Raw genomic sequence first — 23,947 nt, 5'->3', positions numbered from 1 at the left:
AATCGATCCACCGACCAGACACCCTTTGCCCTGGTATACGGGGCAGAAGCAGTTCTCCCCACTGAACTCATATACGGGTCACCTCGAGTACTCGCTTATGATGAGCTTGAGCAAGAGCAACTGCGCCAAGATGACGCAACGCTCCTTGAGGAAGATCGTCTTCGGGCGGCTGTGAGAGTAGCGCGCTACCAGCAAGCCTTGTGCCGCTACCATAGCCGCAAGGTTCATGCCCGAAGCTTTGAGGAAGGCGACCTTGTTCTTCGACACATTCAATCGGCTGAAAATTCCAACAAGTTGACGCCAAAGTGGGAAGGCCCTTATCGGGTAATACGAGTCACCAGGCCCGGCGCAGTCCGCCTGGAGACCGAACATGCCGTTCCGGTGGGTAACTCCTGGAACATTGAGCATCTTCGCAAGTTTTACCCGTAAGGCGCGGCTTGACGGGCCCCCCGGCAAGCCACCTTTTGTACGAGCATTGATGATGACGCATGTAACCCTTTGTACAAAGCCAGGCGCAGACCCTGAGCATAAGTAAATGAAGTGCTGGCGCCCTGAGTTATAGCATGCATGCTAGGTCGAGTCTCGTCCTTGGTTAGGGTTGATAGTGCTTAGCGGCAACTAACCCCTAGCTTAGAGGTCGAGTGTGCGCCTCCTTGTCTTTCTTTCGTCTTCTTTGATTCACAGGACACACGGATATTCGTGCCGAACCACATGGGGAGGAATAGAAGATGAACATACCAGCATCTAGCCCCCGGCAAGCCAGTATTGCCGGGGGCTGCAAGAGTAAAGATTCACCCACGGTGAACCAGGGTTGCCGGGGGCTACAGCTTCAGATAAGTCCTTCATCCCTTATCATGCATTCCATTATGGACTGAGGTATGTGAAACCTCATTTTCCCCTAAGCTAGTGTGCTCCCATAACTCTAGGCCCTAGGGCTCGTTCCTGGGGCCAAGTTTGGTCGTAGTCGTGGCAGCGAAAGGATGAAACAAGGAGCCTGAACCCGCCTCATCCCTGCCTCCGCCAAAGGCGTGAGGAAGGTCGAGCGAAGTGGGGAGACGGCAAGGCCTGTTGCCGGGCAAGGAAATGTTTATCTTGAAGATATCAAGGATTTACTCCTTGTCGTGGGTTCCACCCGCAAACAAATGACCCCGCAAGCATACCTTTTTCATTAAAAACATTCCACTCAGGTACAGTACATAGGGAATGAAAAACATGAATGATGGGATTACAAGTTTTAAATTCCACAAAGGCCCGAAGGCTTACAAACTAAAAAGAGATAAGGTGCCTGTAATCCCTAGGTGAGCTACGGGTGGTAGAAGACACCAAGAGAACATCTCGGTGGCCGTCCAAAGGCTGGATGGTGATGGCGGCGCCGGAAGCAGAGCACGAAGACGAGGCGGCAGGACGTCAACATGAGTCGAAGGCGTCGGTGCCTGCATACTCCGACTTGACGGCCTTGCCGCCCGCCCTCTTCCTCTTCCGCAGCCTCCCAACGCCAGCCGCCCAAGGAGACGACCCCGAGAAGTTCAGGGAGCCGGCGACGCGGATGATGGGGTCGCCGGCGCCGCATGGAGCGGCGCCCGACACCTAATCGGACCCGTCATCCTGCCGCCTACTACCCTCATCGTCGCTACCGCTGTCCTCCTCATCACTCCCGCCCGAGGAGGAGTCTTCACTATTAGAAGAGCTCTCCATGCAGCACCTTGCACGGGTCCTAAAGCACCCGAAGACCCTGACGGAGAGAAGGCCACCCTCCATTAGCTTAAAATGGAGAGTGAGCCCCTCCGTCAAGCGGTGGATATGGGCAAACGTCTTCCATCCCCGACAGAGATACATCACGTGAGGGGCGGGGAAGTCGACGCGGGCCAGCGTGCCACAGATCCCCCAGCCCCTCATGTGCAGCCACAACAATTCCGGCGGATCCAGCTCCATCTCCCGCGCGAATGGAGTCCGGAGACGAAGGCGACGGCGTGGCGGCCGGCGCAGCCTGACGAAGAACTCACAAGGTTCATCCCCAACGTGGCCCTCCATTGGAGGAGGAGCTGCTAACGGGGGCGAGGCCGGCGCGCCACCCTTTCCTCCTCTTCCTCGAGTGCCCCGGCCTCGCCCACGGCCTCGCCCCCTACCCCTTCCCCTCGCGGCTGGCTCTGCCACCACAGGCGTAGGAGAAGGAGGGACGCGTTGTCGAGCGGCGACCCTCGCCGCCACTGTCGAAGGATCGGGATTCCCTCTCTCCATGACGGACGGAAGGGAGGAGCAGAAGCTGAAGCAAGAAGGAGATGAAAGAATGTGGGACTCCATCCCCCCCTCCCGCTCTTTATAAAGGATCGGGGTTGGGGCTTGGCCGCCCCGCTCGGCCAATCAAGACACGGGAGGCGCAGGGAGCCAGGGCCGACCCGCTGCCCCAACCAGCGACGGCCCGGCTTCCCGCCTCCACCATTTGCCACCCCAAGCGCATGGGAGACACGTGGCGAACGTGCAGAACCGAGGGGACGGGTGAGGATACCTCTCCCCACCCTGTGATCGTGAGGAGTGGGCGCCTCGAGGACCGCGCCTCGGCCCCATTCAGTAAATGGGCCGCGCCTCCACGCCTCCCTCCGTTTATGGGGAAGGCGCGAACCGCCCCCTTTTACTACGACGTGGCGCATGCCTGCGGGAACCAACCCCATGCATGCCGCCCACGTCACGCGCGCCTCCCCATGCCACGCCACACACGGGAATCATGGGAAGCGCAGCGCGCGAAGAATCTTACCACAGTAAAAACCGCCCCGCCTGCCCGCGCATCGTTTTTGGGCCTAGCCCAACAACGTGTTGCGCTTATGTGTGGCCCAGGCCCGGGGGCTCCTGTCGGTGTACAAAAAGAGGGGTACACTTTTTTGTACCCCTATAACTTTGCACGGGCAGTCCGAGCCGCGGGCACCACCACACCAAGCAAGGCAAGGGAGGTGAGCCAGGGTAAGACCAAAGCTCGAGAGAACTACGACGCCAAGGCCAAGACCACGAAGAGCAAAGGGGATGAAGCAGACTCCCCCGGCAAGATTCTTGCTGGGAGACAGTTCTAGCAGCCCCAGCAAGACCCTTGCCGCGGCGACTCGTCCCACGCCTACGGAGAGAGTCACCCTTGAGTCCACTGCCCCCAAGTGGCAAGGATTCGGGAGACACCCCCGTGGCGGCATGCAGATCTTCGTGAAGGCATTCAAGATCAGATACGCACTAAGGAGACGACAACCCTTGGCGGGATCCCAACCGAGGAAGACCACAAGGCCCCCGCCAAGCGCCTTGCCGGGGATGATAGCAGGCGCTTCGGCAAGACCCTTCCCGGGGCCCCGGCAAGGCCCTTACCGAGGACACCTGCAGGGCCACCATTAGGCCCACGCCGACTAAACCTCCACCACCGCATGCATGTAGCTGTCGATCCAACCAGCTGGGCAGGCACCTGCGTGGCGGCATGCAAATCTTCATGAAGACCCACCACTACGCCACCTCAGCTGCCTGCCTACCTACGTGGCATCGCAGGCGTCGCTAGCCAGGGCGCGTGTCGACACAAGAAGGAGCGGTGACGACGGACGAGGCAGATCTCTCCCCCGTCCCCGATAAAGCAAGGACACCTAAGCAAGACGCATTAAATGCGCATTGTCATGTAATGCGAGGGATAACCTTGCATCACTGTTCCCTTTCCACCTCCTGTGTGCCACTGTGGCAACCCCTTTTCCTATAAAAGGAAGCCCGAGGCGACCAGGAGAAGGATTCGGCTTTTTGGAGCTCCTCACGCCCCATAGCTAGCTCAAGAACACAGATATACAATCCACCAAAGCAGGAGTAGGGTTTTACGCATCCTCGCGACCCAAACCTGGATAAAAGAACCGTGTGCTACCTGCTTGATCCGCTCTTCTCACGACCCCGCGCCCCGCCAACCGTAGTAGGGATCCTCGTGATCCCATAGGTGTCATTCCGCACCGACAAGGGGATGCCTTCCGGGGCATCCCCAAGCTTTTACTTTTTGGTTTCCTTGGATTATCTTGGGGGTGCCATGGGAATCCACAAGCTTAGGCTCTTGCCACTCCTTGTTCCATGATCCATCAAATTCTTACACAAAACTTGAAAACTTCACAACACAAAACTCAAAATAGAAAACTCGTGAGCTCCGTTAGCGAAAGAAAACAAAAGACCACTCCAAGTTACTGTAATGAACTCATTCTTTATTTATATTGGTGTTAGACCTACTGTATTCCAACTTCTCTATGGATTATATTTAGATTCATCAAAATAAGCAAAGAACACACGAAAAACAGAATCTGTCAAAAACAGAACAGTCGGTAGTAATCTGTATCTAGCGCAAGATATGGAACCCCAAAAATTCTAAAATAAATTGATGGAAGTGAGGAATTTATCTATTAATCATCTGCAACAGGAATTAACTAAATATCACTCTTCAAATAAAAATGGCAGCAGTTCTCGTGAGCGCTAAAGTTTCTGTTTTTTATAGCAAGTTCAACAAGACTTTCCCCAAGTCTTCCCAACGGTTCTACTTGGCACAAACACTAATTAAACACAAAAAACACAACCAAAACAGAGGCTAGATAATTTATTTATTACTAAACAGGAGCAAAAAGCAAGGAATAAAAATAAAATTGGGTTGCCTCCCAACAAGTGCTATTGTTTAACGCCCCTAGCTAGGCATAACAAGCAAAGATAGATCTAGGTATTGCCATCTTGATTTTTAATTCTTTTAGCGATGTTATGCTCGAATCCGGGAGGTTCTTTACGTTTCCCTTCATATTCAGAGATCTTGAGATCTAAGGAATCCAACCGCTTATTGCAAAGAGTAATCAACATATTCATGCGGTGAAGATTTACGCTAACGCTCTTAAGTGGTTCAAGAGATTTCTGTAAAATCTTAGTTACTTCACAAATTTTCTCAAAAACTTCCGTTTTCTCTTGGGTATGATGGGGCCCCTTTTGTTGAGGTAAAGTTCCTACTATACCTTCTATAATTTCATGTGCGATACTGGGATTAATTTCAATAAAATTGCCTTTGGCAACACAATCCAAAAGTTGTTTATGAGACATATTAAGCCCAACATAAAAGTTGCGAAGCAAAATTCTGAAATTTACTTCTAGGGTGCATTTACGATAAGATTCCATCATTCTAAACCAAGCATCCTTTAAGTTTTCTCCTTCTCTTTGTTTGAAGTGAAGGACTTCAAACTCGGGGGACATAGGAGAAGATATGAGACTAGTCATGACGACAGGCAAAACGAACTAGCACTCGAGCAAACAAGAGGCAAACAGAGAGGGAGGATAGAGAGAGAGAGGGCGAATAAAACGGCAAGGGTGAATTGGGGGGAGAGGAAAACGAGAGGCAAATGGCAAATAATGTAATGCGAGAGATAGAGATTGTGATGGGTACTTGGTATATTGACTTTTGCGCAGACTCCCCGGCAACGGCGCCAGAAATCCTTCTTGCTACGTCTTGAGCTTGCGTTGGTTTTCCTCGAAGAGGAAGGGATGATGCAGCAGAGTAGCGTAAGTAGTTCCCTCAGTTTTTGAGAACCAAGGTATCAATCCAGTAGGAGGCCACGCTCAAGTCCCTCGTACCTGCACAAAACGATAGCTACTCGCAACCAACGCGATTAGGGGTTGTCAAGCCCTTCACGGTCACTTACGAGAGTGAGATCTGATAGATAGAATATTTTTTATAGTTTTGATATAAAGATGCAAAGTAAAAAGTAAAGGCAAAGTAAATAGCAAAACAATATTAAAAGTGATGGAGATTGATATGATGAGAATAGACCCGGGGGCCATAGGTTTCACTAGTGGCTTCTCTCAAGAGCATAAGTATTCTACGGTGGGTGAACAAATTACTGTTGAGCAATTGATAGAATTGATCATAATTATGAGCATATCTAGGCATGATCATGTATATAGGCATCACGTCCGTGACAAGTAGACCGAAACGATTCTGCATCTACTACTATTACTCCACTCATCGACCGCTATCCAGCATGCATCTAGAGTATTAAGTTAAAAACAGAGTAACGCCTTAAGCAAGATGACATGATGTAGAGAGATAAATTCATGCAATATGAAATAAACCCCATCTTGTTATCCTCGATGGCAATGATGCAATACATGCCTTGCTGCCCTTCTGTCACTGGGAAAGGACACCGCAAGATCGAACCCAAAGCTAAGCACTTCTCCCATGGCAAGAACTACCAATCTAGGTGGCCAAACCAAACGGATAATTCGAAGAGACTTGCAAAGATAAACCAATCATACATAAAAGAATTCAGAGAAGATTCAAATATTATTCATAGATAGACTTGATCATAAACCCACAATTCATCGGTCTCAACAAACACACCGCAAAAGGAAGATTACATCGAATAGATCTCCACGAGAGAGGGGGAGAACTTTGTATTGAGATTCAAAGAGAGAGAAGAAGCCATCTGGCTACTAACTATGGACCCGAAGGTCTGAGGTAAACTACTCACACTTCATCGGAGGGGCTAGGATGATGTAGAAGCCCTCCGTGATGACGGCCCTCTTCCGGCGGAGCTCCGGAACAGGCCCCAAGATGGGATCTCGTGGATACAGAAAGTTGCGGCGGTGGAATTAGGTTTTTGGCTCCCTTTCTGATCATTTGGGGGTACGTATGTATATATAGGAGGAAGAAGTATGCCGAAGGACCAACGAGGGGCCCACGAGGCAGGGGCCGCGCCCTAGGGGGGGCGCCCCCCACCCTCGTGACCGCCTCTTTTGTTCCTTGGAGCAGGGTCCAAGTCTCCTGGATCACGTTCAGTGAGAAAATCACGTTCCCGAAGATTTTATTGCGTTTGGACTCCGTTTGATATTCCATTTCTTCGAAACACTGAAATAGGCAAAAAACAACAATTCTATGATGGGCCTCCGGTTAATAGGTTAGTCCCAAAAATAATATAAAAGCGGAAAATAAAGACCAATATAGTCCAAAACAGTAGGTAATATAGCATGGAGCAATCAAAAATTATAGATACGTTGGAGACGTATCAATCCATGCCCGGACATTGTGCGGCAAGAGCACCCCCCAAGGCAGGACCCTCGGTTGGAGACTTCTTCTCCCGTTTGGAAGACTCGGTTTTCGGATCCTCAGAGGTAGTCCTCTTCCTTCCCCGGAGCGAGAGAAGGTCAGAATCTTCCCCTTGGTTATCCTCCTTCACGGAGGCGCTCATTCCCTCGGTTGGAAGTGGTAGCGATGGGGGCCCGCTTTCTCCCTCATTTTCCCCCCTTTATCTTCCTTTGAGGGCTCCGGGCAAGGTGCTAGCTCGAGCATCTTTTCCAGTACCGGATTGTCCAAACCCTCAGGAAGGTGGGCTGAACACCGAATCATCTTCGCCTTTGTTAGACAATCCTGGTCAAAGGGCGATTTCTCAGAATGACGTCATGATAAATGAAAGATGGTGTGTTCGGCTAGAGGATTACTTACTTGGTCGATGGTGCAGTTGCTGCTCAGGCCCATGTCCTCGGTAGTATCCGGACACTCTATTTGAGGTCCGAAGAATGATTTATACATCTCCTCGTGCGTCAGGCCGAGGAAATTCTGAATAGCGCGCGGTCCTTCTGGGTTGAATTCCCACAAGCGGAGGGGCCGGTGTTTGCATGGGTGGACTCAACGAACCAGCATGACTTGCACTACCATAACCAAATTAAAATCTCCCTCGAAGAGATCTTGGATGTGGCTCTGCAATATGGGCACATCGTTGGCTGGACCCCAACTCAGCCCCCTGCTGATCTATGGCATCAGTTGTGGTGGAGGGCCCGAGCAAAAGGCGGGGGAAGCCACCCACTTGGCACTTCTGGGAGCGGTGATGTAGAACCACTCCCGTTGCCATAATCCAGACACCTTTGGAAAGGACCCTTTTGGCCACGAAGCTCCTGCAATCTTGCTTATTAATGCACCTCCGCACGCTGCATACTGCCCCTCGACCGTCTTCGGCTTCACGTCGAAGGTCTTGAGCCACAGGCCAAAGTGAGGGGTAATGCGGAGGAAGACCTCACATATGACAATAAATGCCGGGATGTAGAGAAAGGAATCCGGGGCTAGATCGTGGAAATCAAGCCCATAATAGAACATCAAACCCCTTACGAAGGGATCCAGAGTGAGGCCTAGTCCTCGGAGGAAGTGGGAGATAAACACGACGTTTTCGTTGGGTTCAGGAGTAGGGATGACCTGCCCTCGGGCGGGCAGCCGATGTGAGACTTCGGCGGTCAGGTATCTTGCCTCCCTCAACTTCGTGATATCCTCTTCCGTGACGGAGGAGGGCATCCACTGGCCCTGGAGGCTGGATCCGGACATGATTGAAGATCCGAAGCACCTGACCTAGGCTTTGGGTGTTAGAACTTGAGGCGGGAGGTCGATCTTCTAGCGCAAGATATGGAACCCCAAAAATTCTAAAATAAATTGATGGAAGTGAGGAATTTATCTATTAATCATCTGCAACAGGAATTAACTAAATAGCACTCTTCAAATAAAAATGGCAGCAGTTCTCGTGAGCGCTAAAGTTTCTGTTTTTTATAGCAAGTTCAACAAGACTTTCCCCAAGTCTTCCCAACGGTTCTACTTGGCACAAACACTACTTGGCACAACAACGCTTACAAGATCGACCTCCCGCACGAGAAGTACAATGTGAGCGACATCTTCAATGTCAAGGACCTCTCGCCCTACCATGATGATGAAAATTTTGATCTAAGGTCGGATCTTCCCCAAGGGAGAGGTCATCCCCATGGACCTACCTACGTCTCCTACGACACCACTTGGACCAATGGCAAGAGCCCGAGCGAAGGCTATCAAAGATAAGGTGAACTCACTCCTCTCCGAACTACCACCTTCCATGAATGAGAATTAGCTACTACCTCAAGTGCAAACCCTATGTGTGATCAGGTGCTTGAAGGAAAGCCATAGACCAACTACACTCAATGGACAAGACAGTGAGGACGCCAAGTCCATTGGACAAGAAGAAGAATAGCTGGAAGTTCCCAGGCTCCGAACGACCGACGAACCCCGAACGTCCAACGACCTCCAGGCTCCAGATGTCCGGCCCTCTCTGGATGACCGACACTTCCACACCCGAGCCAAAACTACGGACTTCCGAAGCTCTACGGACGACCGATGCCCCAGACGTCCGACCCCGACCGGACGTCCAACCGAAGACCACCCGAACCGAATCTACGGATGTCCAACAGGCACCGGATGTCCGGACCCTCATGAACCTCCGGACGACCAGTGACTCTCGGACGTCCGACGCATGTGTGCTGTTATGTGGTGGGCCGCAACCCATGTACCCCCACTTCGTCCCCTTTTGCACCAAGAGTATAAATAGACCTCCTATTCCTTCTAGCTAGGGTTAGCATTGGTTTAGCTCATATTAGAGATAGAGCATTGCTCATCCACATCGGATCTACTCCACGAGAGAGACCGCGGCGCCTCTTCGGAGAAGATCCCTTTGGATTCAAGACCCCTTTACGGGAAGAACCTCAAGACCTCCTCATGGAGAAGACCGGCTACCTTTGTATCGTCCCTCGTTAACCATGGATCGTGTGACCTCTTATGTACTCGAGGATCTAGCATATGTGTGACTAAAATCTTGTTGGTTTAGTGTTTCTCTCGTGTTTCCCCTCGTGTTCTTCATGTTCATCGTGGGATCCGCCCCTTTCGTGAAAGATCGGGCGATTAGGGTTCTACCCTACATCAATAAGGCATATAGTCGCCTTATTTTCTTGAATTTTCCACCAAATGGATTCCCCGGATCATAGAGCATGTGCAGAATGCAAAGTTTGTCCTTACCAGGCGGACTAATGTTTATACTCACCTTAATCTCTCGGATTTCCTTCCAAAGAAGTGCCAATGGGTTCAGAAAGTTGTCTGAAAAGAAGTGGAAAATGATGTTCTTTGACATTCACGGGCAAAAATTCCTGCTTAGGGGCCGAATTTGTGGGGCCTCTGGGCCTCCTACACAAGACAAGTATTTTCTAGATTCCCAAACTCATCGCGAGCATTTTGAGTACTTGTGGGTCTGAAACAGACTCTGAATGACAAAGCTATGACCGTTTTAGTGAGCATCGGTCCTTCATATGGCACTCCTTGAAAGAACTTCATTTGCTCGTGACGTGTTCTAGCGGGCCACCCCAAAATTGTGTGTCCTCCATAGTGGAGATATTGTTTCCACATATATACTGACCGATGCTAGGAATGCCCTCCTATAATTGGCTGTCACACACGTACGTTACAGCATGGCACACGGCAAAAACAAGGAGAATAAGGCATATAGTCGCCTTATTTTCTTGAATTTACAACCAAATTGGATTCCCCGGATCATAGAGCATGTGAAGAATGCGACATTTGTCCTTACTAGGCGAACTAATGTTTATACTCACCATAATCTCTTGGATTTCCTTCAAAAGGAGTGGCAATGGGTTCAGAAAGTTGTTTGAAAAAGCATCGGCAAATGATGTTCTTTAACTTTCAGGGGCAAAAAGTCCTGCTTAGGCGCCGAATTTGAGGGTACTACGGGCCTCCTGTGCAAGCCAGAAGTATTTTGAAGATTCCCACGCTCGTCCCGAGGATTATGAGTAATTGTGGGTCTGAAACAGACTCCGAATGACAAAGTTATGACCGTTTTAGTGAACACTGGTCCTTCATATAGCAGTGCTCGAAAGAATTTCATTTTCTCGTGACGCGTTCTGGTGCGCCACCCCAAAATTGTGTGTCCTCCATAGTGGAGATATTGTTTCCACATATATATTGACAGATGCCACGAATGCTCTCCTATTATTTGCTATCACACACGTACGTTACGGCATGCCACAGGGCAAAAACAAGGAATATAAGGCTTATAGTCGCCTTATTTTCTTGAATTTACAACCAAATGGGATTCACTGGATCATAGAGCATGTGGAGAATGCAACGTTTGTCCTTACCAGGCGGACTAATGTTTATACTCAGCATAACCTCTCAGATTTCCTTCCAAAGGAGTACCAATGGGTTCAGAAACTTGTTTGAAAAAGCTGCAGCAAATGATGTTCTTTGACTTTTAGGGGAAAAAAGTCTTGCATAGGAGCCCAATTTGACGGTCCTGCGGGCCTCCTGCGCAAGCCGAAAGTATTTTTGATATGGGGCTAACCCGGTGTAGGCCGATCTTTCATGATTGGAGTGGATTCCCTCAAAGAACATGAAGAACACGGGGAAGAACGGCGGGAAATCACATGGGGAAACACTCAAGAACATGTCCAATCACACATCCACTAGAGAATCAGACACACAAGATCCACAATGTACATGAACAACAAAGGGAAAGATACAAGGTAAAGTGTTGGGGAACATAGCATGGAATTTCAAAAAAATTCTACGATCATGCAAGATCTATCTTGAAGATGCATAGCAACGAGAGGGAGAGAGTGCGTCCACGTACCCATGTAGGCCGAAAGCGGAAGCGTTAGGTTAACGCGGTTGATGTAGTCGAACGTGTTCATGATCCAACCGATCCAAGTATCGAACATACGGCAGCTCCGTGTTCAGCACACATTCAGCTCGATGACGTCCCTCGAACTCTTGATCCGGTAGAGGGTTGAGGGAGAGTTCTGTTAGCACGACGGCATGGTGATGGTGATGGTGATGTGATCCGCGCAGGGCTTCCCTAAGCACTACGACACTATGACCGGAGGAGTAAACTGTGGATGGCGGCACTGCACACGGCTAAGAGAACTATTGGTGTGTCTTTGGGGTGCCCCCTGCCCCGTATATAAAGGAGGGGAGGAGGAGGAGGCCGGCCAAGGGGCGCACACCTTGGGGGGGGGCAGTCCTACAAGGAGTAGGATTCAGCCCCCCTTTTTCTTTCTTTCACCGGACGGAATGGGAAGGAGAGGGAGAGTGAAAGGGGGGTCCGCGGCCCCTCCTCATTGTCCTATTCAGACTCCCTAGGAGGGCGGCGCGTGCCACCCCCCACGGGCTTCCCTCTCTCTCCCTTTAGGCCCATGTAGGCCCAACACTTCCTCTGGGGTTCCGGTAACCCCTCGGTACTCCAAAAAAAACCCGAATCACTCGGAACCATTCCGATGACTGAATACTTCCTTCCAATATATAAATCTTTACCTCTCAACCATTTCGAGACTCCCGTCATGCCCACGACCTCATCCGGGAATCTAAACAAACTTCGGTCACCAAAACACACAACTCATAATACAAATCGTCATTGAACGTTAAGCATGCGGACCGTACGGGTTCAAGAACTATGTAGACATGACCGAGACACATCTCCATTCAATAACCAATAGTGGAACCTAGATGCTCATATTGGTTCCTACATATTCTATGAAGATCTTTACCAGTCAAACCGCATAACAACATACGGCATTCCCTTTGTCATCGGTATGTTACTTGCCCAAGATTCGATCGTTGGTATCATCATACCTAGTTCAATCTCATTACCGGCAAGTCTCTTTACTCGTTCCGTAATGCATCATCCCGCAACTAACTCATTAGTCACATTGCTTGCAAGGCTATAGTGATGTGCATTACCGAGAGGGCCCAGAGATACCTCTTCGATACATGGAGTGACAAATCCTAATCTCGATCTATGCTAACTCAACAAATACCTTGGGAGACACCTGTAGAGCATCTTTATAATCACGTAGTGACGTTGTGACATTTGATAGCACACAAGGTGTTCCTCTGGTATTCGGGAATTGCATAATCTCATGGTCAGAGGAATATGTATAAGTCATGAATAAAGCAATAGCAATAAAACTAAACAATCATTATGCTAAGCTGACGGATGGGTCTTGTCCATCACATCATTCTCTAATGATGTGATCCTGTTCATCAAATGACAACACATGTCTATGGTCAGGAAACTCAACCATCTTCGATTAATGAGCTAGTCAAGTAGAGGCATACTAGGGACACTCTGTTTGTCTATGTATTCACACATGTACTAAGTTTCGGGTTAATACAATTCTAACATGAATTCTAAACATTTATCATGATATAATGAAATATAAATAACAACTTTATTATTGCCTCCAGGGCATATTTCCTTCAGTCTCCCACTTGCACTAGAGTCAATAATCTAGATTACATAGTAATGATTCTAACACCCATGGAGTCTTGGTGTTGATCATGTTTTGCTCCCGAAAGAGGCTTAATCAACGGGTCCGCAACATTCAGATCCATATGTATGTTTCAAATCTCTATGTCACGCTCTTTGACTTATCGCAGATGGAATTGAAACGTCTCTTGATGTGTTTGGTTCTCTGGTGAAATCTGGATTCCTTCGCCAAGGCAATTGCTCCAGTATTGTCACAAAAGATTTTCATTGGACCCGATGCACTAGGTACTACACCTAGATTGGATATGAACTCCTTCATCTAGACTCCTTCATTTGCTGCTTCCGAAGCAGCTATGTACTCTGCTTCACACGTAGATCCCGCCATGCCGCTCTGCTTGGAACTGGACCAACTTAGAGTCATCCATATTAGTTTCAAAGCTTGCATCGATGTAACCATTTACGACAAGCTCTTTGTCACATCCATAAACGAGAAACATATCCTAAGTTCTTTTCAGGTATTTCAGGATGTTCTTGACCGCTGTCCAGTGATCCACTCATGGATTACTTTGGTACGTCCCTGCTAAACTTATAGCAAGGCACGCATCATGATGTAGGGTAGAACCCTAATCGGGCGACCTTTCATGAAAGGAGCGGATCCCGCGAAGAACACGGAGAATACAGGGAGGGAAACGAGGGAAAACACGGGGGGAAACACAAGAGAAACACTAAACCAACAAGAAATAGTCACACATGTGCTAGATCCTCGAGTACATATGAGATCACACGATACACGGTCAACTAGGGACGATACAAATGGTAGCCGGTCTTCTTAGTGAGGAGGTCTTGAATCCATGAGGTGATCTTCCCTTAGAGAGGTCTTGAATCCAAGGGGATCTTCTCCGAAGAGGGGCCGCGGTCTCTCTCGTGGAGTAGATCCGATGTGGATGAGCAATCCTCATCTCCAAAATGAGCTAAACCAATGCTAACTCTAGCTAGGAGGAATAGGAGGTGATGTAGTGATGTAGGGTAGGAACCTTGATCAGCCGATCTTTCACAAAAGGAGCTGATCCCGGGGTGAACACGACGAACACGAGGAGGGAAACGAGGGGAAATAGACAAGGGGAACACAAGAGAACACTCAAACCAACAAGTATGATCACACATGAGCTAGATCCATGAACAAAAAGGGAGATACAAGAGGTAAATGGTCTTCTCCATGAGGAGGTCTTGAATCCACGAGGGGATCTTCTCCGCAAGGAGGTCTTGAATCCAAAGGGATCTTCTCCGAAGAGGAACCATGGTCTGTCTCGTGGAGTAGATCCTATGTGCATGAGCAATGCTCTACCTCTAAATATGAGCTAAACCAATGCTAACCCTAGAAAGTTGGACAAGGTGGAGTATATATAGTCTAGGGGGTAGAAGGGGTACACGGGCCTCGGCCCTTCACTGTGCGCAGACAGGGAGGCCGGACGTCCGGGCATCGGGCCGGATGTCTGGGCTTTCACACAGGGCCGAATGTCCGGGCTGGCGAGGCCGAATGTCCGGGCTGGCGAGGCCGGATGACCGGGCTGTGGAGGCCGGATGTCCGGGCTGGTGAAACTGGCTATGTTGCTCTCGGGAAGGTGGTGTCCGGATATCCGGGCTGGAGGCCAGATTTCCGGGCCGAGCCGGATGTCCGGGCTGGGGCCGGATGTCCGGGGCCTGTAGATGCGCGGTGGCTGGTAGGCTGTTGTGGTCGAAGTCTCCAGCGGCCGGATGTCCGGGTCCTGGAGCCGCCTTCTTCTTCTCTCGGTGTTCCTCTTCATCCATGAACTTGGGGACTTGTACATCTTCATGTGCATCTTCGGGAGGGTCCTCTTGGTACCTAATCATGCACAACAAGTCAGACCTAGGTAGTAGCCATGTCTCATGCATAGAAAGTGGAAGTTCGGAGAGGAGAGAGTTCACCTTATCTTCGATAGCCTTCGCTCGGGCTCTTGTCATTGGTCCAAGTGGTGTCGTAGGGGACGTAGGTAGGTCCATGGGAATGACCTTGGGATGCTCCGCATCATCTCCCCTCCCTTGGGGAAGATCCGTCCTTGGATCAAATTCTTCATCACCATGGAAGGGCGAGAGTTCCTTGACATTGAAGAAATCGCTCACGTTGTACTTGTCGCGGGGGAGGTCGATCTTGTAAGCGTTGTCGTTGTAGCGTGCATGCACCTTGAAGGGTCCGTCCGCTCGTGTTCGAAGTTTGGACTTGCGTTCTTGTGGAAAGCGGTCCTTGCGAGGGTGTAGCCACACGAGATCACCAATGTTGAAGACCATGGGGTGCTTGTTGATGTTGAGCTTGGTCGCAAGTCGTTGTTCTTGGCGCTCGATAGTATGTCTTGTATCTTCATGCACCTTCTTGAGATTAGTCACACGTGCACTTGCGTCCAAATTGATGCGCTCTTGGAGTGGAAGGGGAATAATGCCCAATGGTGACAATGGGTTGAATCCATAGACAACCTCGAAGGGGGACTTGCCGGTTGTTGAGTGTCTTTCTTGGTTGTAGGCGAACTTGGCGATAGGTAGGCACTCCTCCCACTCCTTGATGTTCTTCTTGATGAGTACTCGAAGTACAGCGGAGAGTGTATGTTTGGTCACCTCCGTTTGGCTGTCGGTTTGTGGATGATACACAGTGGAGAAGAGTAGCTTGATTCTGAGCTTGGCGCATAGGGTCTTCCAAAAGTAGCTATGGAGCTTGACGTCATGGGCCGAGATGATCGTCTTTGGTACTCCATGTAGACACAATAATTCCCTCCAAGAGAGATTAGCAACATGTGAAGCATCGTCTATCTTGTTGCAAGGAATAAAATGTGCCATTTTAGAGAAACGGTCCACAACGACAAATACTAAATCCTTTCCATTTCTAGTCCTAGGCAATCCAAGTATGAAATCCATGCTAATGTCTTCCCATGGTTGATATGGAATTGGGAGAGGCATCTAAAGGCCATGGGATTGAGCTTTATGCTTAGCTTTGCGACATGTCGAGCATCGGTTGATGAAGCGGTTGACATCACGAAACATCTTGGGCCAATAGTAGTTCTTGGAGAGCGGGGCGGGAGTCTTATCGCGTCCAAAATGTCCCATTAAGCCTCCTCCATGTGATTCCTGCAAAAGCAACAAACAAAGAGAAGACTTGGGGATGCAAAGCTTGTTAGCTCTCATAAGATATCCACCTTTGATGTAATAGCGTTCCCAAGATGTATGCGTCGAACATTTGGCATAAGGAGTAGCAAAAGTAGGATCATGCTGATACAAGTCTTTTATGTGCTCAAAGCCAATGACATTCAACTCAAGTTGAGTAACAAGCATGCATATGCGGGAAAGGGCATCCGCCACAATGTTTTCCTTACCTTTAATATACTTGATGACATAAGGAAAAGACTCAATAAATTCACTCCATTTAGCATGACGGTTGTTCAACTTGGTTTGGCCCTTAAAGTACTTGAGAGTTTCATGATCGGTATGAATGATGAATTCATGAGGGCGAAGATAGTGTTCCTATTCATGGAAAACGCGGACTAAAGCATATAGCTCTTTGTCATAGATGGGGTAATTGAGTTGCGCTCCAGAAAGTTTGTCACTAAAGTAAACTATGGGGCGCTTCTCTTGCGTTAACACACCTCCTATGCCATTACCACTAGCATCGCAATGAATCTCAAAAGGTTTGTCAAAGTTGGGTAAGGCAAGCATGGGAGCATGAGTAAGCAAATTCTTAAGCCCATTGAAAGCGGTATCTTGGGATGATCCCCAAACAAAAGGCCCATTCTTCTTGCTCAAAGCAAGCAAAGGCAAAGCAATGGTGCTAAAATATTTCACAAAGCGACGATAGAAACCCGCAAGGCCAAGAAAGCTACGGACTTGTTGCAAGTTCGTTGGTTGTGGCCAAGTCTTAATAGCATTGATCTTGGACTCATCTATGTGAACACCCTTAGAAGATACAACAAAACCCAAGAAAACAAGCTTATCAACGCCAAAAAGGCATTTGTCCATATTAGCATAGAGATGCTCTTTTCGAAGAGTTTGTAAATGGTTCAGACATGGGTGACATGCTCTTCGAGAGATTTGCTAAAAACAAGGATATCTTCGAAGTAGACCACAAAAGACAGACCAATGTAAGGGCGAAAGACATGATTCATAAGACGCATAAAAGTACCCGGTGCTTCCGATAGACCCATAGGCATGACTAACCACTCATACAACCCAAACTTAGTTTTGAAAGCGGTTTTCCATTCATCACCCTCTTGTATGCGGAGTTGATAGTAACCACTCTTAAGATCAATTTTTGAAAAGATAGTGGCACCATTAAGTTCATCAAGCATATCATCAAGGCGTGGAATGGGATACCTATAGCGAACGGTGATAGCGTTGATAGGTCTACAATCATAGCACATGCGAAAGCTACCATCTTGTTTTGGCAGAAGAATGAGCGGGACGACACAAGGGCTCAAACTTTCACGAACATGTCCATGGTCTATGAGATGCTTTACTTGCCTTTGTATTTCTTTGGTTTCTTCAAGGTTGACACGGTAGGGAGCTTTGTTCGATAGAGGTGCTTCGAGGATGAGGTCGATGCGGTGCTCGATGCCTCATAGTGGAGGTAGTCCCGGAGGTAGCTCGTCGGGGAAAACATCTTGAAATTCCTATAAAAGAGAAGACAAAACTAGAGGTAGAGCGTGAGAGATGTTAGCTTGTGTTGCATTGTCCTTGCACAAAAGGACGTAGTGTAGGACACTAGATGGGTTCTCACACACTCCTCTTATCTCACCTTTGGTGGCAAAGAGAACTAAGTTCTTCTTGTCGCTCATCGTGGAGGCGCTCGATTTGGGCTTGTGGCACTCACTCTCTTTTGGGTGGCTCGCTCTCTCACTATTCTCTCCATGATGGGTGGCTTGCTTGTCGGCGATCACTTGGCTTGGAGACATGGGACAAAGTATGTACTCCTTTCCTTTCATCTTGAAGATGTAGTGGTTCGTTCGGCCGTTGTGAATGACACCTCTATCAAATAGCCATGGGCGTCCAAGAAGAAGGTGGCAAATGGTCATTGGAACGACGTCACACTCCAAAGTGTCTTCATAGGCACCAATTTTGAAGGAGACTTGTACTCTATGCTTGACTTGGAGAGTGCCAGAGTCGCTAAGACATTGAACTTTGTATGGATGTGGGTGCTTCGTCTTGGGCAATTGGAGCTTGGAGCAAAGTTCTTCACTTGCGAGGTTATGACAACTCCTTTGATCGATGATGACCTTGATGGTTCTTCCATTGATGTCGGCCTTTGTATGAAAGATATGGCATCTTTCGTCTTCTTCTTGGTGATGTTGTAGAGTCAAGACCTTGGAGACAACAAGAGGAGGACTTGAATCTTCATCACAAAAGACTTGTTCCTCTTCATCGTTCATTTGCCGGTGCATGGCGAGTTGCTCAAGGGCGTCCATTTCTCCTTCACTCATGGAGTCCTAAGTGCCGTCGTCATTGAGGATCATGGTTTGCTTGTTGGTGCACTCGTAGGACTTATGGTCTCGGCCTCCGCATGTGAAGCATTTGAAGGAACTCGTCTTGACGGTCTCATCGATTGGAGTGGACGATGATGAAGCTCTCGGCTTGACGTTGCTTGTAGTAGGAGGATGACTTGGAATTGACGAAGCTTTCTTGGGACTCGACTTGTCGACGTTGCTTGTAGAAGGCTTGGTAGAAGGTGTTGGAGTCGTTGAAGCTTGGGTGTTGGAGAAGCCGTATGACTTGGATGAGAACTTGGCATACTTGTAATCCTCTTGCACTTGACGTTCTGCTTTTGTATCTTGATGCACTAGCTCGATGAGGTTCGTGTATGGTTGGAAGTTGGCGATCTTCTTGATAGGATGGTTGAGTCCATTCAAGAAACGTGCAATTGTTTCCTCATCATCTTCCATGACGTTGGCTCTTATCATGGTAATCTCCATCTCCTTGTCGTACTCTTCAATGCTCTTGGTTCCTTGCTTGAGTAGTTGGAGTTTCTTGAGGAGGTCGCGGTTGTAGTAGGTAGGAACGAAGAATTCTCTCATGACATCCTTCATTTGCGCCCAAGTAGTGATGGGTGGTTCACCTCTTGCCTCACGGCGCTCGATAAATTGTTCCCACCAAATGAGGACATAGTCTTGGAACTCAAGGGATGCCATCGCGATCTTTTTCTCTTCTTCATTGTGGTGCAAATGGAAGATTTTGTCGACCTTCAATGCCCATGAAAGGTACTCTTCGGGATTGTTGCTTACAGTCAACTTGGGCATGGTGAAATTGAGCTTGCCATAGAGTTGCTCTTCATTGTGTTGGGGTCGGGGATGGTGACGTCCATGTTGTTGATGATTGTCAAGCTCATGTTGCTCTTTGAGAAAAGGGTTGTCGACCTCATCTTGCGCTTGTCGTGGAGGATTCCCATTGTCTTCATGCTCATGATGAACTTGATGTTCTTGGCAAGCTTGTGGCAGAGCTTGTCGAGCTCGAGGAGGAACTTGAAAAACTTGACGATGCACGCGAGCTTGAAATCTTCGTTCTTGAGCTTCTTCACGAAGTGCTTCTTCATGTTCATGAGCTTGTCGGCCTCGGTAGGCTGTGGCGCGACCTGCATCTTGGAGGGTTGTTGCGCCTCAAGTGATTGAGCATCTCGCAATTGTTTCTCTTGACGTTGTGCCTTGGAATCTTGTGCTTCTTGGTGTAGACGCGCTCGCTCTTCCGCCTCATGTTGGTGTTGTCATTGCCATTCTCGTGCTAGCGCAAAAGCCTCTTGGGTTTGACGTTATCGTTGCTCTTGAGAGTTCGTGTCGCGTAGAGGATTGAGGCTTGCTTGATGATCGTTGCGCGCGGCACATCGAAGTGTGTTCGATGACGGTGTACTTGAGATGGAGAGGGTGAAGTCAGGATGTCGACTTGAGCGAGTCCTTCTTGATGAAGATGAAGTGGAAGAAGAGCAGTTGAGCAACAAAGCGCGAATGTCGTCCATTCTTGCGTCGTTCTCTTGCTTGTGATCGTCGAGCTTGTGGTCGACGTAGTCCCTTGTACGTTGCTCGGAGAGTCACAAGTCGGCGGCGAGGTTGTCGATGCATTCACTCATTGCTTGTTGCTCTTGATGCAAAGCACGTTGTGCACCAAATAGGTGGCTCTTGGTGACGTAGGAGTTCGTGTCGTCGTCGTGCTCAATGAAGAGTGGGTTGGTAGAAGTACTTGGCCTATCCATCATTGCAAGATAACAAATGTGAGTGGTAGAAAGAGAAGAACGAATACCAAATGTACCTTGACCAATGTTGAAAGTGGATCAATGATCACTCCAATGTGGACAAGGAAATAGCACAATTGGTACCAATTCTTGTCGGTTTCTCACACCTACACAAGTAAAAGCTTATGGTGGAGCTTGGTTAGGATGGTGGCACAAAATTTAATGCTAGGTGAGCTTCAATAATGTTGGAAAAGATTCGCAAGATTGCAATGCAACAAGTAGACCAAGCAATGTAATGTACACGGAAACACACACGCAAAGAGATAAGTGGGGTTGGGCAACCAAGGATGAGCCAAAATGGGGAATCCACAGAAATGTTCTTGTTTCACAACACTAGAGAGACGCTAGCACGATTGCACAATAGTCGGATACAAGACTTGTGCACAACCTACTTAGCAAAAATGCAACTACTTCTATCCCAAGTATGTTATATGCAAGGTGTTTCGATGATATGATCCAAGATGATCTAATATGACAATCTTAATGTTGTTTGATGCTATAGTTTTTGCTTAAAAGAACTTTGCTTATATTTTCCATTTGCTTAGAAGCTTGTTTGTCTCTTTGATGTTTGAGCTCTTTTCTTATGCAATGCTTGACGAACCAAGATAGGAATTGTGTATGCGATGACAACCTTGTGACACAAGAGATGATACCAAGATATGCAACAATGATGTATGTATGCTATGGGAAGTATGATCACTAATGTGCACATGTCTCGTTGCCGGCAATACTCAAAGGATAGTCTCGATGGGTAAGCAATGCAAAAGAGTAAGGCTATGATGGCTATCAATGTAATGGCAAGAGTGATATGTCCAATACCAAGGTGAGATTAGCGTTTCTTCGGTTCCTCGTCTATAAGCAAGAACGGATGACGGTGATCCAATCACGAAAACCAAGATGTAGTCAATGTGTTCGTTAATGATGATGCGTCTGTGGCGAAGGTGAGCAGAGGTGATGTTGATGTCGAACCGTACCTAAAAATCCGAAACACAAGTAGGACACGGTACCGCAACTCAAATTCTCAAAGAAAAATTGGACCAAAAATGACGGAGTTGGTATTGGTAAGGGATGGTTGTGTATGTGGTATAAGGAAGTGGTGGAGGTATGCGGAAGTATATGTGGGCACCGGAATAAAATTTGGCGAAATATGGAGGGAAAACGGGCGGTGGAGAGGAACTGGCGCTGCTAGGGGCCGGATGTCCGGGTCTGACGGCCGGATGTCCGGGCTTGTCGGGCTGGATGTCCGAGCTCTGGATCCGAGGATGAACGTGAAGATATTCGCGAGGAGAGGTCAAATCCGGGCAAAATTCGGGGGAATTTGTGTATGGAAATTGGGGGAAATGGATGGAAAGCTAGATCTACCTGCAACACACGAAATCCGCGGATCAAATCCAGCAAAACTTCTTCACACGAACAAATCACAAAAAAAATTGTGGCTATTTTTGTGGGGAATTTTCGAGTTACGGACAAAATCAACAAAACTAGGCTAGCAACACAATGGGAGGCTCCGAAATCATGATCAATGTGGCTCTTGATACCAAGATGATGTAGGGTAGGAACCCTGATCGGTCGATCTTTCATAAAAGGAGCGGATCCCGGGATGAACACGAAGAACACGAGGAGGGAAACGAGGGGAAACAAACAAGGGGAACACAAGAGAACACTCAAACCAAAAAGTATGATCACACATGTGCTAGACCCATGAACACAAAGGGAGACACAAGATCTAAAGTCAACAATGGACGATAGACGAGGTAATCGGTCTTCTCCGTGAGGAGGACTTGAATCCACGAGGGGATCTTCTCCGCAAGGAGGTCTTGAATCCAAAGGGATCTTCTCCAAAGAGGGGCTGTGGTCTCTCTCGTGGAGTAGATCCAATGTGGATGAGCAAGGCTCTATCTCTAAACATGAGCTAAACCAATGCTAACCCTAGAAAGTTGGACGAGGTGGAGTATATATAGTCTAGGGGGTAGAAGGGGTACACGGGCCTCGGCCCTTCACTTTGCGCAAACAGGGAGGCCGGACGTCCGGGCGTCAGGCCGGATGTCCGGGCTTTCACGCGGGGCCAGATGTCCGGGTGTTCGCAGAGGGCCGGATGTCCGAGCTGTGGAGGCCGGATGTCCGGGCTGGTGAAGCTGGCTATGTTGCTCTCAGGAAGGTGGTGTCCGGATATCCGTGCTCGAGGCCGGATTTCCGGGCTAGGCCTGATGTCTAGGCTGGGGCCGGATGTCTAGGGCCTATAGATGCGCGGCGGCTGGTAGGCTGTTGTGGTCGAAGTCTCCAGCGGCCGGATATCCGGGTCATAGAGCTGCCTTCTTCTTCTCTCGGTGTTCCTCTTCATCCATGAACTTGGGGACTTGTACATCTTCATGTGCATCTTCGGGTGGGTCCTCTTGATACCTAATCATGCACAACAACTCGGACTTAGGTAGTAGCCATGTCTCATGCATAGAAAGTGGATGTTCGGAGAGGAGAGAGTTCACCTTATCTTCGATAGCCTTCTCTCGTGCTCTTGTCATTGGTCCAAGTGGTGTCGTAGGGGACGTAGGTAGGTCCATGCGGATGACCTTGGGATGCTCCGCATCATGTAGGGTGGAACCCTGTACGGCCGATCTTTCATGAAAGGAGCGGATCCCACGAAGAACATGAGGGGAATCACGAGCGGAAACACGAGAGAATCACTCAAACCAACAAGAACAATCACACATGTGCTAGATACTCGAAACACAAAGAGATACACGATCTAAATCCAACAAGGGACGATACAAAGGGTAGCCGGTTCTTCTCCGTGAGGAGGTCTTGAATCCAAAAGGGGATCTTCCTGTAAAGGCGTCTTGAATCCAAGGTGGATCTTCTCCGAAAAGGGGCCACGTTCTCTCTCAAGGATTAGATCCGATATGGATGAGCGAAGCTCTATCTCACAAATGAGCTAACACAACGCTAACCCTAGAAAGTAGGACGAGGTGGAGTATATATAGTCTAGGGGGGTGAAGGGATACACGGGCCTCGACCCTTATATTGTGCGCAGACAGGGGAGGCCGGACGTCCGGGCGTCGGGCCGGATGTCCGGGCTTTCACGTGGGGCGGGATGTCCGGAGTGACGTGGCCGGATGTCCGGGCGTTCACGGAGGGCCGGATGTTCGAGCTGTGGAGGTCGGATGTCCGGGCTGGAGAAGCTGGCCATGTCACTCTCAAGAAGGTGGTGTCCAGATATCCGGACTTGAGGCCGGATTTCCGGGCCGTGCCAGATGTCAGGGCTGGGGCCAGATGTCCAGGGTTTGTAGATGTGTGGCAGCTGGTAGGCTGTTGTGGTCGAAGTCTCCAGTGGCCGGATGTCCGGGTCCTAGAGCTGCCTTCTTCTCTCGGCGTTCCTCTTCATCCGTGAACTTGGGGACTTGTACAGCTTCATGTGCATCTTCGGGAGGGTCCTCTTGGTACCTAATCACGCACAACAATTCGGACTTAGGTAGTAGCCATGTCTCATGCATAGAAAGTGGAAGTTCGGAGAGGAGAGAGTTCACCTTATCTTTGATAGCCTTCGCTCGGGCTCTTGTCATTCGTCCAAGTGGTGTCTTAGGGGACGTAGGTAGGT

Source organism: Triticum urartu, chromosome 5A (genome assembly GCF_056163025.1).
Source record: "Triticum urartu cultivar PI428250 chromosome 5A, HENAU_Tu73, whole genome shotgun sequence".
Taxonomy (NCBI): domain Eukaryota; kingdom Viridiplantae; phylum Streptophyta; class Magnoliopsida; order Poales; family Poaceae; genus Triticum; species Triticum urartu.
Note: the sequence above shows the minus strand (reverse complement) of the source record.